At 46.5% G+C, this 17500-nt stretch overlaps 1 long non-coding RNA gene and 1 pseudogene across 1 annotated transcript in view; one reads left to right on the forward strand and one right to left on the reverse strand.

Moving 5' to 3' along the window:
- Nucleotides 1-5700: 5700 nt before the first annotated feature.
- Nucleotides 5701-17500, forward strand: part of LOC127930624 (arfaptin-2-like) — a 41328-nt pseudogene continuing 29528 nt past the window's right edge.
- Nucleotides 16334-17500, reverse strand: part of LOC127930625 (uncharacterized) — a 2427-nt gene continuing 1260 nt past the window's right edge. Inside the window, exon 4 of the long non-coding RNA XR_008138478.1 lies at nucleotides 16334-16522. This is a non-coding gene — a long non-coding RNA (uncharacterized LOC127930625). The remainder of the gene's footprint in view (nucleotides 16523-17500) is intronic.

Here is a 17500-nt window from a genome sequence, read left to right on the forward strand (position 1 = left end):
CTTGAATTTTTACACATTTTGTTACGTTAGACTTATTCTGAAATGGATTACATCTTTATTTTTTTCTCTCATCAATGTACACACAATACCCCATAATGACATCACAATACCCCATAATGACATCACAATACCCCATAATGACATCACAATACCCCATAATGACATCACAATACCCCATAATGACGACATCACAATACCCCATAATGACATCACAATACCCCATAATGACTTCACAATACCCCATAATGACATCACAATACCCCATAATGACATCACAATACCCTATATAATGACATCACAATACCCCATAATGACATCACAATACCCCATAATGACATCACAATACCCCATAATGACATCACAATACCCCATAATGACATCACAATACCCCATAATGACATCACAATACCCCATAATGACATCACAATACCCCATAATGACATCACAATACCCCATAATGACATCACAATACCCCATAATGACATCACAATACCCCATAATGACTTCACAATACCCCATAATGACTTCACAATACCCCATAATGACTTCACAATACCCCATAATGACATCACAATACCCCCATAATGACATCACAATACCCCATAATGACATCACAATACCCATAATGACATCACAATACCCCATAATGACATCACAATACCCCATAATGACATCACAATACCCCATAATGACATCACAATACCCCATAATGACATCACAATACCCCATAATGACATCACAATACCCCATAATGACATCACAATACCCCATAATGACATCACAATATCCCATAATGACATCACAATACACCATAATGACATCACAATACCCCATAATGACATCACAATACACCATAATGACATCACAATACCCCATAATGACATCACAATACCCAATAATGACATCACAATACCCCATAATGACATCACAATGCCCCATAAAATGACAAAACAAAAACTTTTTTTTTTACACAATCCTGTCTTGGAGCTCGACGGACATTTCCTTCGACCTCATGGTTTGGTTTTTGCTCTGACATGCACTGTCAACTGCCTTTTCTAAATCATGTCCAATCAGTTAAATATACCACAGGTGGACTCCCATCAAGTTGTAGAAATATCTCAAGGATGATCAATGGAAACAGGAAGCACCTGAGCTCAATTTCAAGTCTCATAGCAAAGGGTCTGAATACTTATGCAAATAAGGCTTTTATTTTTTTGACACTTTAAAAAAAGTTTTTTTTACACAAACACTAATTTCTAACCGGTTTTTGCTTTGTCAATATGGGTGTGTAGATTGAGGAGTTTTAATTTATCTACACCATTTTAGAATAAGTCTGTAACGTTACAAAAACATATCATCGTGTCCATTTTATTAGGAGCATTAATAGGAGCACACAAAAAGTGTCTCGTAGTAAAGTGGAAAAGTTTTCTCTCAGTTCAGTTGGGTTGATAGAGCAGCCCCTGTGTCCGACTGAACGCTCCCTGCTCTGTCACCTGTTGCACTTCCACGGTATCCATGGGAACGTCTAGTTTTATTAACAGGTGGCGTGACTATTTTAAGGGCCTTCAAGCTAGGCTATGTGTGTTTTTTTTGTTTCCGTGGGTGTATGTGAGAAATTTGTTTCGGGAGGTATTGCCTAACAAATTGAAGTGTGATAAGAGTCCATTCAGGAATAAGGTTGGACTTGACGATCCTGATAATATAAAGAAACCATTGATTTCCGTGTAAAAGAGTTGTCAGTGCAGAACCGTGTCGTCTTGTGTAAACGTGGGCTCTCTCTCTTTTTAGCAGTGACTCGTTGAGGTGTGACGTCATTACGGCTGTAAACTATTGAACTTCTCGCCGTGCAGAATGTAAACATGTTCATGAGATCGGCTGCCCTAGAGGTGGAACGAGGTGGGATGGTTGTGTCCGTGTGTAACCGGTTCTGTGTGTTCTAACAGCCCGCCCTTAAAGCACACCTTGTTGAGCAAACACAACACAGGTTAACAGGGACTGCAGATCCGGGAGGAGGGGGGGGGGGGGGCAGTAGATGGAGAGGGGGAGAGTAGGTTTAAGACCATTAACAGGCTGGTGATTGACAGCCCCGTTGTGTGTTTTCAGCAGTAGAGAGACAACCTCACGATCTGGACTGAAAGAGTGTTTCTTTGTTAGCCAGTCCTTCAGTGAAACCCTCCAGACACGCAGACACAGAGACGGACTGTAGGACTACAGTGAAGCTGCATCCCATTTCGGGGATTGCTGTTCAAAAGTCTTGTCAATTGGACGCAGTGTATTGAAGGAGGATGCGTTTTTCACCAGGGGTCAAAGAGTCAGGGTTATTTATTGTTCATAGCTGAATATTAACAGACGTTGTCATAGCAACAAGGCCATTTTTTTCTTTTCTTTTTTTCTTTTTTTTCTTCTCGAAAACTGCTTTAACTTTGTCCTTGGAGCGTTAACCTACTCCAGTTGGTCTCTGTTATTACTGGGCTGGTCCTGGCTGCTGGTCCTGGCTGCTGGTCCTGGCTGCTGGTCCTGGCTGCTGGTCCTGGCTGCTGGTCCAGGCTGCTGGTCCTGGCTGCTGGTCCTGGCTGCTGGTCCTGGCTGCTGGTCCTGGCTGCTGGTCCTGGCTGCTGGTCCTGGCTGCTGGTCCAGGCTGCTGGTCCTGGCTGCTGGTCCTGGCTGCTGGTCCTGGCTGCTGGTCCTGGCTGCTGGTCCAGGCTGCTGGTCCTGGCTGCTGGTCCTGGCTGCTGGTCCAGGCTGCTGGTCCTGGCTGCTGGTCCAGGCTGCAGGTCCAGGCTGCAGGTCCAGGCTGCTGGCTGCAGGTCCAGGCTGCTGGTCCAGGCTGCTGGTCCAGGCTGCTGGTCCTGGCTGCTGGTCCAGGCTGCTGGTCCTGGCTGCTGGTCCAGGACCAGGTTATATTAACCCTGTTAAGAATGTGCATTTGAAACAATGTCGGTGTTGGAATACCTTTAGTCATGTAAAAAAATATATATTTTGAGATGTTCGCATGTGAGTCCTGTGGTTTCTGTGATCTTACTGTCGGTTCCAGTCGCTGTCTGGTGAGCATGTCAGCAGGGTGGCTGTTGGAATGGGTCTCTACTCTGATGCCTAATGTTGCACCGGTATGGCGTGACGCGGGGAGGCTGGTCTGTGGCGTGGCTGGGGAGGGCTGGTCTGGGCGTGGTCCAGGAGGCTGGTCTGTGGCGTGACGCGGGAGGGCCAGTCTGTGGCGTGATATTAACCCTGTGGCGTGACGAATGGTCTGTGGCGTGACATTTGGCGTGAAAGGGGTCGGTCTGTGGCGTGACGCTTTAGGTCTGTGGCGTGAAAAGGGCCGGTCTGTTTGAGATGTTCGGGAGGGCCGGTTTGTGGCGTTTCTGTGGGAGGGCCGGTCTGTGGCGTGACCAGGGGCGGTCTGTCTGGTGAGCAGGTCGGCCTGTGGCGTGTTCGCGGGAATGGGTCTCCTGTGGCGTGTAATCTGGGAGGCCTAATGTTGCGCGGGGACCGGTCTGTGGCGTGACGCGGGGAGGGCCGGTCTGTGGCGTGACGCGGGGAGGGCCGGCCTGTGGCGTGACGCGGGGAGGGCCGGCCTGTGGCGTGACGCGGGGAGGGCCGGTCTGTGGCGTGACGCGGGGAGGGCCGGCCTGTGGCGTGACGCGGGGAGTGCCGGTCTGTGGCGTGACGCGGGGAGGGCCGGTCTGTGGCGGGGAGGGCCGGCCTGTGGCGTGTCGCGGGGAGGGCCGGCCTGTGGCGTGTCGCGGGGAGGGCCGGCCTGTGGCGTGTCGCGGGGAGGGCCGGCCTGTGGCGTGGCGCGGGGAGGGCCGGTCTGTGGCCCCATATGAGGAAAGACAATATGGCCGACCGAAAATAGCTTCAAAGCATCTCCATGGCCAAAACTTAGCATCAGCAATCCAGGGTGAGTGTGTATGTGTGTATATATATCATTGTTTAAAACATTGATTTCCTAGCTTGAGTTCCAGTCTGTTTGGGTTATCACTCCAACTCCATGAGACAATGACATCTATAGAGTAATCAAGAGAACTAACAGATCTGGGACCAGTTTACTGACTTCCTCACATCACTATATTCTGTTGCCCATCAAGAGAACTAACAGATCTGGGACCAGTTTACTGACTTCCTCACATCACTATATTCTGTAGCCCATCAAGAGAACTAACAGATCTGGAACCAGTTTACTGACTTCCTCACATCACTATATTCTGTAGCTCATCAAGAGAACTAACAGATCTGGGACCAGTTTACTGACTTCCTCACATCACTATATTCTGTAGCTCATCAAGAGAACTAACAGATCTGGAACCAGTTTACTGACTTCCTCACATCACTATATTCTGTAGCTCATCAAGAGAACTAACAGATCTGGGACCAGTTTACTGACTTCCTCACATCACTATATTCTGTTGCTATCAAGAGAACTTCTGGGACCAGTTTACTGACTCACATCACTATATTCTGTAGCCCATCAAGAGAACTAACAGATCTGGGACCAGTTTACTGACTTCCTCACATCACTATATTCTCACTATATTCTGTAGCTCATCAAGAGAACTAACAGATCTGGGACCAGTTTACTGACTTCCTCACATCACTGTTGCCCATCAAGAGAACTAACAGATCTGGGACCAGTTTACTGACTTCCTCACATCACTATATTCTGTTGCCCATCAAGAGAACTAACAGATCTGGGACCAGTTTACTGACTTCCTCACATCACTATATTCTGTAGCTCATCAAGAGAACTAACAGATCTGGGACCAGTTTACTGACTTCCTCACATCACTATATTCTGTAGCCCATCAAGAGAACTAACAGATCTGGGACCAGTTTACTGACTTCCTCACATCACTATATTCTGTAGCCCATCAAGAGAGCCCATCAAGAGAACTAACAGATCTGGGACCAGTTTACTGACTTCCTCACATCACTATATTCTGTAGCCCATCAAGAGAACTAACAGATCTGGGACCAGTTTACTGACTTCCTCACATCACTATATTCTGTAGCTCATCAAGAGAACTAACAGATCTGGGACCAGTTTACTGACTTCCTCACATCACTATATTCTGTAGCTCATCAAGAGAACTAACAGATCTGGGACCAGTTTACTGACTTCCTCACATCACTATATTCTGTAGCTCATCAAGAGAACTAACAGATCTGGGACCAGTTTACTGACTTCCTCACATCACTATATTCTGTAGCCCATCAAGAGAACTAACAGATCTGGGACCAGTTTACTGACTTCCTCACATCACTATATTCTGTAGCCCATCAAGAGAACTAACAGATCTGGGACCAGTTTACTGACTTCCTCACATCACTTTTCTGTAGCATCAAGAGAACTAACAGATCTGGTTCAGTTTACACTTCTTCACTATATTCTTTCAAGAGAACTTCTGGGACCAGTTCTGTCTGTCACTATATTCTGTAGCCCATCATTCTGGGACTCCCTCACATCACATCTGTAGCCCATCAAGAGAACTTCTGGGACCAGCTACTTCCTCACATCACTATATTCTGTAGCTCATCAGAGAACTAACAGATCTGGGACCAGTTTACTGATTCCTCACATCACTATATTCTGTAGCTCATCAAGAGAACTAACAGATCTGGGACCAGTTTACTGACTTCCTCACCATCAAGGCCTATTGTTTGGTTTCTTTTCTTGCATCTGGTCGTGGTTCAGGGTACAGTGGAGCTTAGATGAGAAGGTAGGGAGTTTCACAATCACCAGGGTGTGTGTGTGTGTGTGTGTGTGTGTGTGTGTGTGTGTGTGTGTGTGTGTGTGTGTGTGTGTGTGTGTGTGTGTGTGTGTGTGTGTGTGTGTGTGTGTGTACTATAGATTCAAGCAATGCCACCTAATGTTTTGTCACTTTGTCTGACTTGCTGAATGAAATGGGTCTAGTCGTCATTGCAACAAGCACCATGCGTAACTTAACATGGCTGCTAGGTTGCACGTGGTGTGTATTTAAAAAAATATATATATATATATATATTTTTTTAAAGTTGATGACAAAGCATTAGGCAGGTTGACTGACTCTGTGTGTTGTGTTTCTGACCTCCCTCCTCCACTACGCTAACTCTGGTCGAAGTCAAATCGAAATGAGGACGTGTCTCAGGGCTCTTCAGTGCCCCCATTTTTACTTGCATATCAACCTAAATATTTTTTATTTTTGTGACCTGTGATTCTTTTTTTAATTCATTTTTTGTTTTAAATTTAGGAGCAACTTTGCGACCAAGAGAAATGTTAAACCTTCTATTACCTCATAGTTTTCATTGTGCCCCTACATTTCTTTGTGTGCCCCTACATTTCTTTGTGTGCCCCTACATTTCTTTGTGTGCCCCTACATTTCTTTGTGTGCCCTACATTTCTTTGTGTGCTCCTACATTTCTTTGTGTGCCCCTACATTTCTTTGTGTGCCCTACATTTCTTTGTGTGCCCCTACATTTCTTTGTGTGCTCCTACATTTCTTTGTGTGCTCCTACATTTCTTTGTGTGCCCCTACATTTCTTTGTGTGCCCCTACATTTCTTTGTGTGCCCCTACATTTCTTTGTGTGCCCCTACATTTCTTTGTGTGTCCCATTTCTTTAAGTGTGCTCACATTTCTTTGTGTGCTCCTACATTTCTTTGTGTGCCCCTACATTTCTTTGTGTGCCCCTACATTTCTTTGTGTGCCCCTACATTTCTTTGTGTGCCCCTACATTTCTTTGTGTGCTCCTAAATGTCTTTGTGTGTCCCTACATTTTCCAACTTAAGGGGCACATGTGCTCCTTGTAAAAAACAAAAACAAGAAAACAAAAAAGACCCACTTTATTACAGAATCCTGTGTTAATGAAAACACATTGTCATTTAGGCTGAAAAAGGGCGACGCCATAGAGAATGCTAGAGCACTCTTCTTTGTATCTGTCCCATTATGGTGTCTGTTAGAGCACAGACAGGGCCATTGAGGTCAACTCCATTTTGAAGTAGTCACTTTTTGTTCTTCTACTATTTCTATGAGTTGGTAAACAAACTGAAAATGTGCATACTGCCCCCTGGAGGGTGTTGTCTGAACAGGTATAAAGGATGGTGATTTACTGCCCCCTGGAGTTATGGAATGTTTCCTCACGAGTATAATTCATTGGCTGATCCCTCCTGGTGTGACGTGGATGGAATCATGTGATCTTTCCTTAACCCATAGGAAGTCCCACCCAGTCGACTATTTCAAAATGGTGTACTTCCTCAACGGCGCTGCCCCATGCTTGAACTTCCTTTAGGGTAATGGTGCTGCCCCATGCTTGAACTTCCTTTAGGGTAATGGTGCTGCCCCATGCTTGAACTTCCTTTAGGGTAATGGTGCTGCCCCATGCTTTAGTGTAATGGTGCTGCCCCATGCTTTAGGGTAATGGTGCTGCCCCATGCTTTAGGGTAATGGTGCTGCCCCATGCTTTAGGGTAATGGTGCTGCCCCATGCTTTAGGGTAATGGTGCTGCCCCATGCTTTAGGGTAATGGTGCTGCCCCATGCTTTAGGGTGGGGTGTCAAACTCATTTCGCATCTTTCATACGGCCTGGGAGATGTCAAGTGGGCCGGACCATTAAAATTATACCATACTCTGCTATAAATAACCAAAATATCATGTCTTTCCTTTGTTTTGGTGTAAAGAAGCACAAGAACATTAGGAAAATATTGAAATTTAATGAACTATCCTTTTACAAAACATTTCATGAAACACCTCATATTTCCTTACAAATATTTATTTATATAATTCCAACACCGGTTTTCCTTTTTCTCCATGAACTGTCCGATTTCCCTCGTAGATCAAAGAAATGCCTCAGCACAGCGCCTCGGGCTTAACCATCTCACTTCAGTGTGGTATGGCAGGCTGTGGGTAATGTTGCTGTCGCTGAGAAGTTTGTCAAACTGACGATGGTTCAGACCTCTGGACCGGATGAAATTTACAGTGCGAACAACCACCTCCATGACGTGGTCCATTTTCAGCGACTTGCAACACAATGCCTCCTGGTGCAAAATACAGTGAAATGTCCAGAAACGATCTCCTCCATTAAGGGCTTGTACTTTGTCTTTGAACTTTGTCGCGACACCTGCTTTCTTTCCGACCATGGATGGCGCGCCGTCTGTAGCCAGGCTGACAGCGGGACCAGTCCACTCCAACTCTGTCCAATGCAGCAACGACAGAGCCGAAAATGTCCTCGGCTGTTGTGGTGTCCATCATTGGCACCAACTCAAGAAACTCTTCAGTAACAGTCAATGTCTCATCAACTCCTCGAATAAATATGGCCAGTTGGGCCACGTCTGTGATGTCAGTGCTCGTCGTCAATTGCCACGGAAAATGCAATAAATGACTTGACTCTCTGTTTCAATTGACTGTCTAAATCTGCCATAGTTCAAATCCTCTCTGCTATAGTATTCCTCGTCAGGCTAATATTGGCAAAAGCTTGTCGCTCGGGACATACAAGTTCAGCCGCCTTCATCATGCATCGTTTAACAAAGTCACCGTCGGAATACGGTCTTCGATGCTAATGCTATTTCGCTAGCAATTAGGTAGCTGGCTTTTACCGCTGCTTCACTGACTTCTCGGCTCTGGATGAAAGTTGACTGCTGTTTCCTCAGACCCGCCAGCAATTCGCCCGGTCTTATCTCTTCTCAGTTGTCCTTGCAAGCCGTTATATTTTTTCGCTGTGATGAGTCTCGTAGTGGCGTCAATATTATATTCCTTCAATGTGTAACTTGTTGCAAACACACCAAGCACAAAGGTTTTCCGTGCATGTGTAAATAAATAGGACGTGGTCCATTTTTCTTTGAAAATTCTACACTCCTTATCTACTTTTCTCCGTTTGGATAACGACATTTTGGCTAATGAGGGTGTGGCGGAGAGGTAGAGACCAAGGTATTAACAACGTCGTAATGCAGCAGATGGCGCATTGATACCGTCTGCTGTTTTCAGTCTGTCTCCGTGATGCGGCTTGTCTTCTACTCTGATGGAAAGAGTGCGCCCCTTAGCGGATAATCCATGAATTGCAGCGAATTAAAATATTAATTCCATGTCTTTATGCATTTTTTCCACTTTCAAATTATCCTGCGGGCCTGATCGAACCTCCTTGGGGGCCGGTTCCGCCCGCGGGCCGTATGTTTGACACCCCTGCTTTAGGGTAATGGTGCTGCCCCATGCTTTAGTAATGGTGCTGCCCCATGCTTTAGGGTAATGGTGCTGCCCCATGCTTTAGGGTAATGGTGCTGCCCCATGCTTTAGGGTAATGGTGCTGCCCCATGCTTTAGGGTAATGGTGCTGCCCCATGCTTTAGGGTAATGGTGCTGCCCCATGCTTTAGGGTAATGGTGCTGCCCCATGCTCAAACTTCCTTAAGGGTAATGGTGCTGCCCCATGCTTTAGGGTAATGGTGCTGCCCCATGCTTTAGGGTAATGGTGCTGCCCCATGCTTTAGGGTAAATGTGGTAAATGTGCTGCCCCATGCTTTAGGGTAATGGTGCTGCCCCATGCTTTAGGGTAATGGTGTTGCCCCAAAACCAACAGGTTTTATTCTGAACAGGAAATCTTTTTTGTTTTTGAAGTGCTGGGTAGTGCTGTTGTTCCAATGGGTTTACTGCTTCGTGTGTGTGTGTGTGTGTGTGTGTGTGTGTGTGTGTGTGTGTGTGTGTGTGTGTGTGTGTGTGTGTGTGTGTGTGTGTGTGTGTGTGTGTGTGTGTGTGTGTGCTTGTTAATACCAGGGGCTTCCTTCCAGTAGCTCGCAGGCGACCTTATGACAAATCTGAAAGTGCCTGGCAATTTTCAATCTTCCACTGCAAGCGGTCGTGAACACATCTCACAAGTATCAGACACCACAAGCTACTATCTAATCAATGCAACATTGACTTTATCCCAACCCCGGTCAGCCTCTAACACTATCTTCCTATTTTAATTTCCATCAATATTGCCCGTGTCTGTGTGGTGCACGTGTCCATGTGTAACCAGTTAACGTGTCTGTGTGGTGCACGTGTCCATGTGTAACCAGTTAATGTGTCTGTGTGGTGCACGTGTCCATGTGTAACCAGTTAATGTGTCTGTGTGGTGCACGTGTCCATGTGTAACCAGTTAATGTGTCTGTGGTGCACGTGTCCATGTGTAACCAGTTAATGTGTCTGTGGTGCACGTGTCCATGTGTAACCAGTTAACGTGTCTGTGGTGCACGTGTCCATGTGTAACCAGTTAACGTGTCTGTGTGGTCCATGTGTAACCAGTTAACGTGTCTGTGGTGCACGTGTCCATGTGTAACCAGTTAATGTGTCTGTGTGGTGCACGTGTCCATGTGTAACCAGTTAACGTGTCTGTGGTGCACGTGTCCATGTGTAACCAGTTAACGTGTCTGTGTGGTGCACGTGTCCATGTGTAACCAGTTAATGTGTCTGTGTGGTGCACGTGTCCATGTGTAACCAGTTAATGTGTCTGTGTGGTGCACGTGTCCATGTGTAACCAGTTAACGTGTCTGTGTGGTGCACGTGTCCATGTGTAACCAGTTAACGTGTCTGTGGGGTCCATGTGTAACCAGTTAATGTGTCTGTGTGGTGCACGTGTCCATGTGTAACCAGTTAATGTGTCTGTGTGGTGCACGTGTCCATGTGTAACCAGTTAATGTGTCTGTGTGGTGCACGTGTCCATGTGTAACCAGTTAACGTGTCTGTGTGGTGCACGTGTCCATGTGTAACCAGTTAATGTGTCTGTGTGGTGCACGTGTCCATGTGTAACCAGTTAACGTGTCTGTGTGGTGCACGTGTCCATGTGTAACCAGTTAATGTGTCTGTGGTGCACGTGTCCATGTGTAACCAGTTAATGTGTCTGTGGTGCACGTGTCCATGTGTAACCAGTTAACGTGTCTGTGTGGTGCACGTGTCCATGTGTAACCAGTTAATGTGTCTGTGGTGCACGTGTCCATGTGTAACCAGTTAACGTGTCTGTGGTGCACGTGTCCATGTGTAACCAGTTAACGTGTCTGTGTGGTGCACGTGTCCATGTGTAACCAGTTAATGTGTCTGTGGTGCACGTGTCCATGTGTAACCAGTTAACGTGTCTGTGGTGCACGTGTCCATGTGTAACCAGTTAACGTGTCTGTGTGGTCCATGTGTAACCAGTTAACGTGTCTGTGGTGCACGTGTCCATGTGTAACCAGTTAACGTGTCTGTGTGGTGCACGTGTCCATGTGTAACCAGTTAATGTGTCTGTGTGGTGCACGTGTCCATGTGTAACCAGTTAACGTGTCTGTGGTGCACGTGTCCATGTGTAACCAGTTAACGTGTCTGTGTGGTCCATGTGTAACCAGTTAATGTGTCTGTGTGGTCCATGTGTAACCAGTTAATGTGTCTGTGTGTGTCCATGTGTAACCAGTTAATGTGTCTGTGGTGCACGTGTCCATGTGTAACCAGTTAACGTGTCTGTGGTGCACGTGTCCATGTGTAACCAGTTAACGTGTCTGTGGTGCACGTGTCCATGTGTAACCAGTTAATGTGTCTGTGTGGTCCATGTGTAACCAGTTAACGTGTCTGTGGTGCACGTGTCCATGTAACCAGTTAACGTGTCTGTGGTGCACGTGTCCATGTGTAACCAGTTAACGTGTCTGTGGGTGCACGTGTCCATGTGTAACCAGTTAACGTGTCTGTGTGGTGCACGTGTCCATGTGTAACCAGTTAACGTGTCTGTGCACGTGTCCATGTGTAACCAGTTAACGTCCATGTCCATGTAACCAGTTAACGTGTCTGTGTGGTGCACGTGTCCATGTGTAACCAGTTAACGTGTCTGTGTGGTGCACGTGTCCATGTGTAACCAGTTAACGTGTCTGTGTGGTGCACGTGTCCATGTGTAACCAGTTAACGTGTCTGTGTGGTGCACGTGTCCATGTGTAACCAGTTAACGTGTCTGTGTGGTGCACGTGTCCATGTGTAACCAGTTAATGTGTCTGTGTGGTGCACGTGTCCATGTGTAACCAGTTAACGTGTCTGTGTGCACGTGTCCATGTGTAACCAGTTAATGTGTCTGTGTGGTGCACGTGTCCATGTGTAACCAGTTAACGTGTCTGTGTGGTGCACGTGTCCATGTGTAACCAGTTAACGTGTCTGTGTGGTGCACGTGTCCATGTGTAACCAGTTAACGTGTCTGTGTGGTGCACGTGTCCATGTGTAACCAGTTAATGTGTCTGTGTGGTGCACGTGTCCATGTGTAACCAGTTAACGTGTCTGTGTGGTGCACGTGTCCATGTGTAACCAGTTAACGTGTCTGTGTGGTCCATGTGTAACCAGTTAATGTGTCTGTGTGGTGCACGTGTCCATGTGTAACTAGTTAATGTGTCTGTGTGGTGCACGTGTCCATGTGTAACCAGTTAATGTGTCTGTGTGGTGCACGTGTCCATGTGTAACTAGTTAATGTGTCTGTGTGGTGCACGTGTCCATGTGTAACCAGTTAATGTGTCTGTGGTGCACGTGTCCATGTGTAACCAGTTAATGTGTCTGTGGTGCACGTGTCCATGTGTAACCAGTTAACGTGTCTGTGTGGTCCCATGTGTAACCAGTTAATGTGTCTGTGTGGTGCACGTGTCCATGTGTAACCAGTTAACGTGTCTGTGTGGTGGTGTCCATGTGTAACCAGTTAACGTGTCTGTGTGGTGCACGTGTCCATGTGTAACCAGTTAACGTGTCTGTGTGGTGTGTAACCAGTTAATGTGTCTGTGGTGCACGTGTCCATGTGTAACCAGTTAACGTGTCTGTGTGGTGCACGTGTCCATGTGTAACCAGTTAACGTGTCTGTGGTGCACGTGTCCATGTGTAACCAGTTAACGTGTCTGTGGTGCACGTGTCCATGTGTAACCAGTTAACGTGTCTGTGTGGTGCACGTGTCCATGTGTAACCAGTTAACGTGTCTGTGTGGTCCATGTGTAACCAGTTAACGTGTCTGTGTGGTGCACGTGTCCATGTGTAACCAGTTAACGTGTCTGTGTGGTGCACGTGTCCATGTGTAACCAGTTAACGTGTCTGTGTGGTGCACGTGTCCATGTGTAACCAGTTAATGTGTCTGTGTGGTGCACGTGTCCATGTGTAACCAGTTAACGTGTCTGTGTGGTCCATGTGTAACCAGTTAATGTGTCTGTGGTGCACGTGTCCATGTGTAACCAGTTAACGTGTCTGTGTGGTGCACGTGTCCATGTGTAACCAGTTAACGTGTCTGTGTGGTGCACGTGTCCATGTGTAACCAGTTAACGTGTCTGTGTGGTGCACGTGTCCATGTGTAACCAGTTAACGTGTCTGTGTGGTGCACGTGTCCATGTGTAACCAGTTAACGTGTCTGTGTGGTGCACGTGTCCATGTGTAACCAGTTAATGTGTCTGTGGTGCACATCCATGGTGTGGTCCATGTGTAACCAGTTAATGTGTCTGTGTGGTCCATGTGTAACCAGTTAACGTAACCAGTTAACTAGTTAATGTGTCTGTGTGGTGCACCAGTTAACGTGTCCATGTGTAACCAGTTAACGTGTCTGTGGTGCGTGTCCATGTAACCAGTTAACGTGTCTGTGGTGCACGTGTCCATGTGTAACCAGTTAACGTGTCTGTGTGGTCCATGTGTAACCAGTTAACGTGTCTGTGTGGTGCACGTGTCCATGTGTAACCAGTTAACGTGTCTGTGTGGTCCATGTGTAACCAGTTAACGTGTCTGTGTGGTGCACGTGTCCATGTGTAACCAGTTAACGTGTCTGTGTGGTCCATGTGTAACCAGTTAACGTGTCTGTGGTGCACGTGTCCATGTGTAACCAGTTAATGTGTCTGTGGTGCACGTGTCCATGTGTAACCAGTTAATGTGTCTGTGTGGTGTAACAGTTAATGTGTCTGTGTCCATGTGTAACCAGTTAATGTGTCTGTGTGGTCCATGTGTAACCAGTTAACGTGTCTGTGGTGCACATGTCCATGTGTAACCAGTTAACGTGTCTGTGGTGCACGTGTCCATGTGTAACCAGTTAACGTGTCTGTGGTGCACGTGTCCATGTGTAACCAGTTAACGTGTCTGTGTGGTCCATGTGTAACTAGTTAATGTGTCTGTGTGGTGCACGTGTCCATGTGTAACCAGTTAACGTGTCTGTGTGGTCCATGTGTAACCAGTTAACGTGTCTGTGGTGCACGTGTCCATGTGTAACCAGTTAACGTGTCTGTGGTGCACGTGTCCATGTGTAACCAGTTAACGTGTCTGTGTGGTCCATGTGTAACTAGTTAATGTGTCTGTGTGGTGCACGTGTCCATGTGTAACCAGTTAATGTGTCTGTGTGGTCCATGTGTAACCAGTTAATGTGATAACTGTCTTGTGGGTTCCCCCCACAAAACCTTCTCAATTAAACATTTAACTGCAAAGTAGTCTTAACCTGGCAGAAGTATATCATGAGTAAGTTACAATTACACTCGCTATTAAAGGGGAATTACACTCGCTATTAAAGGGGAATTACACTCGCTATTAAAGGGGAATTACACTCGCTATTAAAGGGGAATTACACTCGCTATTAAAGGGGAATTACACTCGCATGTATTTTGTTAGTTTCCTTCGAGACGGAGGAGAGAAAAAAAAATAGCCTTCGAATGTATTTAAGCATCGACAGAATCAGAACATCCAATTGTTTTGTTTCTCTATAAACAGTTGTAATTTTGAGGCGAAAAACAAAATCTAAAACCATTTTACAAGGTAAACGTATTCAGACCACTTGTGACTTTTTTTCCCACATTTTGTTACGTTATTAATAAAAATAGATTAAATAAAAAATGTTCCTTATCAATCTACACACAAATTGCCCATTATGATAAAGCAAAAACAGGTTTTTAGAAAAACTAAGCCATGAGGTCGAAGGAATTGTCCGTAGAGCTCCAAGACGGGATTGTGTCGAGGCCCAGATCTGGGGAAGGGGAAGGTCTCAGAGAAGGGTACCAAAACAGTTCTGCAGTATTGAAGGTCCCCAAGAAACCAGTGGCCTCCGTCATTCTTAAATGGAAGAAGTTTGGAACCACCAAGACTCTGGCCGCCCGGCCAAACTGACCAATCGGGGCAGAAGGGCCTTGTTCACGGTGGTGACCAATAACACGATGGTCACTCTGACAGAGTTCCTCTGTGGAGATGGGAGAACCTTCCAGAAGGACAACCATCTCTGCAGCACTCCACCATTCAGTCCTTTATTGTAGAGTGGCCAGACAGAAGCCACTCCTCAGTAAAAGGCACATGACAGCCTGAGTCTGAGCCAAAAAGCACCTAAAGGACTCGGACCATGAGAAACAAGATTCTCTGGTCTAATTTGTATTTATTTATTGAATTTTACCTTTATTTAACTAGGCAAGTCAGTTAAGAACAAATTCTTATTTTCAATGACGGCCTAGGAACAGTGGGTTAACTGCCTGTTCAGGGGCAGAACGACAGATTTGTACCTTATCAGCTTGGGGGTTTAAACTTGCAACCTTCCGGTTACTAGTCCAACGCTCTAACCACTAGGCTACGCTGTCGCCCCAACCAAGATTGAACTCTTTGCCCTGAATGCCAAGCGTCACGTCTGGTAGAAACCTGGCACCATCCCTACGGTGAAGCATGGTGGTGGCAGCATCATGCTGTGGGGATGTTTTTCAGGGACTGGGAGACTAGTCAGGATCAAGGGAAAGATGAGCGAAGGAAAGTACAGAGAGATCCTTGAGGAAAACCTGCTCCAGAGCGCCCAGCACCTCGGACTGGGGCGATGGTTCACCTTCCAACTGAACAATGACCCTAAGCACACAGCCAAGACAATGCCGGAGTGGCTTCGGGACTAGTCCCCGAATGTCCTTGAATTGCCGAGCCAGAGCCCGGACTTGAACTTCATCTAACTTCTCTGAAGAGAACTGAAAATAGCTGTGCAGCGACACTCCCCATCCAACCTGACAGAGCTTGAGAGGATCTGCAGAGAAGAATGGGAGAAACTCCCCAAATACAGGTGTGCCAAGCTTGTTGCGTCATACCCAAGAAGACTCAAGGCTGTAATCGCTGCCAAAGGTTCTTCAACAAAGTACTGAGTAAAGGGTCTGAATACTTATGTAAATGTGATTTCAGTTTTTTTATATATATATATTTATATATTTTTTTTACACATTTGCAAAAATGTCTAAACCATTTGGCTTTTTCATTATGGGGTATTGTGATGTCATTATGGGGTATTGTGATGTCATTATGGGGTATTGTGAAGACATTATGAGTTATTGTGATGTCACTATGGGATATTGTGTGTAGATTGATGTGGAAAAAAATCTATTGAATCCATTCTCGAATAAGGCTGTGGGAAAAAGTCCAGGGCTTTGAATAGCTTACGAATGCACACGAAAATGACAGAAAACACACTGCTCTACTTTCTCTTGTACACTAAGGACCAGATAAAGAGATGGAGAGAAGAGAAGAATGTTCCTATTTGAAAAACCTAGAAGAAAAAAAGTAACTAGAGAAGGTTGGAGACCCCTGGTATACAGGAAGTATGCAGCTCAGACTGTGTGTGGTTGGAGACCCCTGGTATACAGGAAGTATGCAGCTCAGACTGTGTGTGGTTGGAGACCCCTGGTATACAGGAAGTATGCAGCTCAGACGTGTGTGGTTGGAGACCCCTGGTATACAGGAAGTATGCAGCTCAGACTGTGTGTGGTTGGAGACCCCTGGTATACAGGAAGTATGCAGCTCAGACGTGTGTGGTTGGAGACCCCTGGTATACAGGAAGTATGCAGCTCAGACGTGTGTGGTTGGAGACCCCTGGTATACAGGAAGTATGCAGCTCAGACTGTGTGTGGTTGGAGACCCCTGGTATACAGGAAGTATGCAGCTCAGACTGTGTGTGGTTGGAGACCCCTGGTATACAGGAAGTATGCAGCTCAGACTGTGTGTGGTTGGAGACCCCTGGTATACAGGAAGTATGCAGCTCAGACTGTGTGTGGTTGGAGACCCCTGGTATACAGGAAGTATGCAGCTCAGACTGTGTGTGGTTGGAGACCCCTGGTATACAGGAAGTATGCAGCTCAGACTGTGTGGTGGTTGGAGACCCCTGGTATACAGGAAGTATGCAGCTCAGACGTGTGTGGTTGGAGACCCTGGTATACAGGAAGTATGCAGCTCAGACTGTGTGTGGTTGGAGACCCCTGGTATACAGGAAGTATGCAGCTCAGACGTGTGTGGTTGGAGACCCCTGGTATACAGGAAGTATGCAGCTCAGACTGTGTGTGGTTGGAGACCCCTGGTATACAGGAAGTATGCAGCTCAGACTGTGTGTGGTTGGAGACCCCTGGTATACAGGAAGTATGCAGCTCAGACTGTGTGTGGTTGGAGACCCCTGGTATACAGGAAGTATGCAGCTCAGACGTGTGTGGTTGGAGACCCCTGGTATACAGGAAGTATGCAGCTCAGACGTGTGTGGTTGGAGACCCCTGGTATACAGGAAGTATGCAGCTCAGACTGTGTGTGGTTGGAGACCCCTGGT

The sequence above is a fragment of the Oncorhynchus keta genome, chromosome 6 (genome assembly GCF_023373465.1).
Source record: "Oncorhynchus keta strain PuntledgeMale-10-30-2019 chromosome 6, Oket_V2, whole genome shotgun sequence".
NCBI lineage: Eukaryota > Metazoa > Chordata > Actinopteri > Salmoniformes > Salmonidae > Oncorhynchus > Oncorhynchus keta.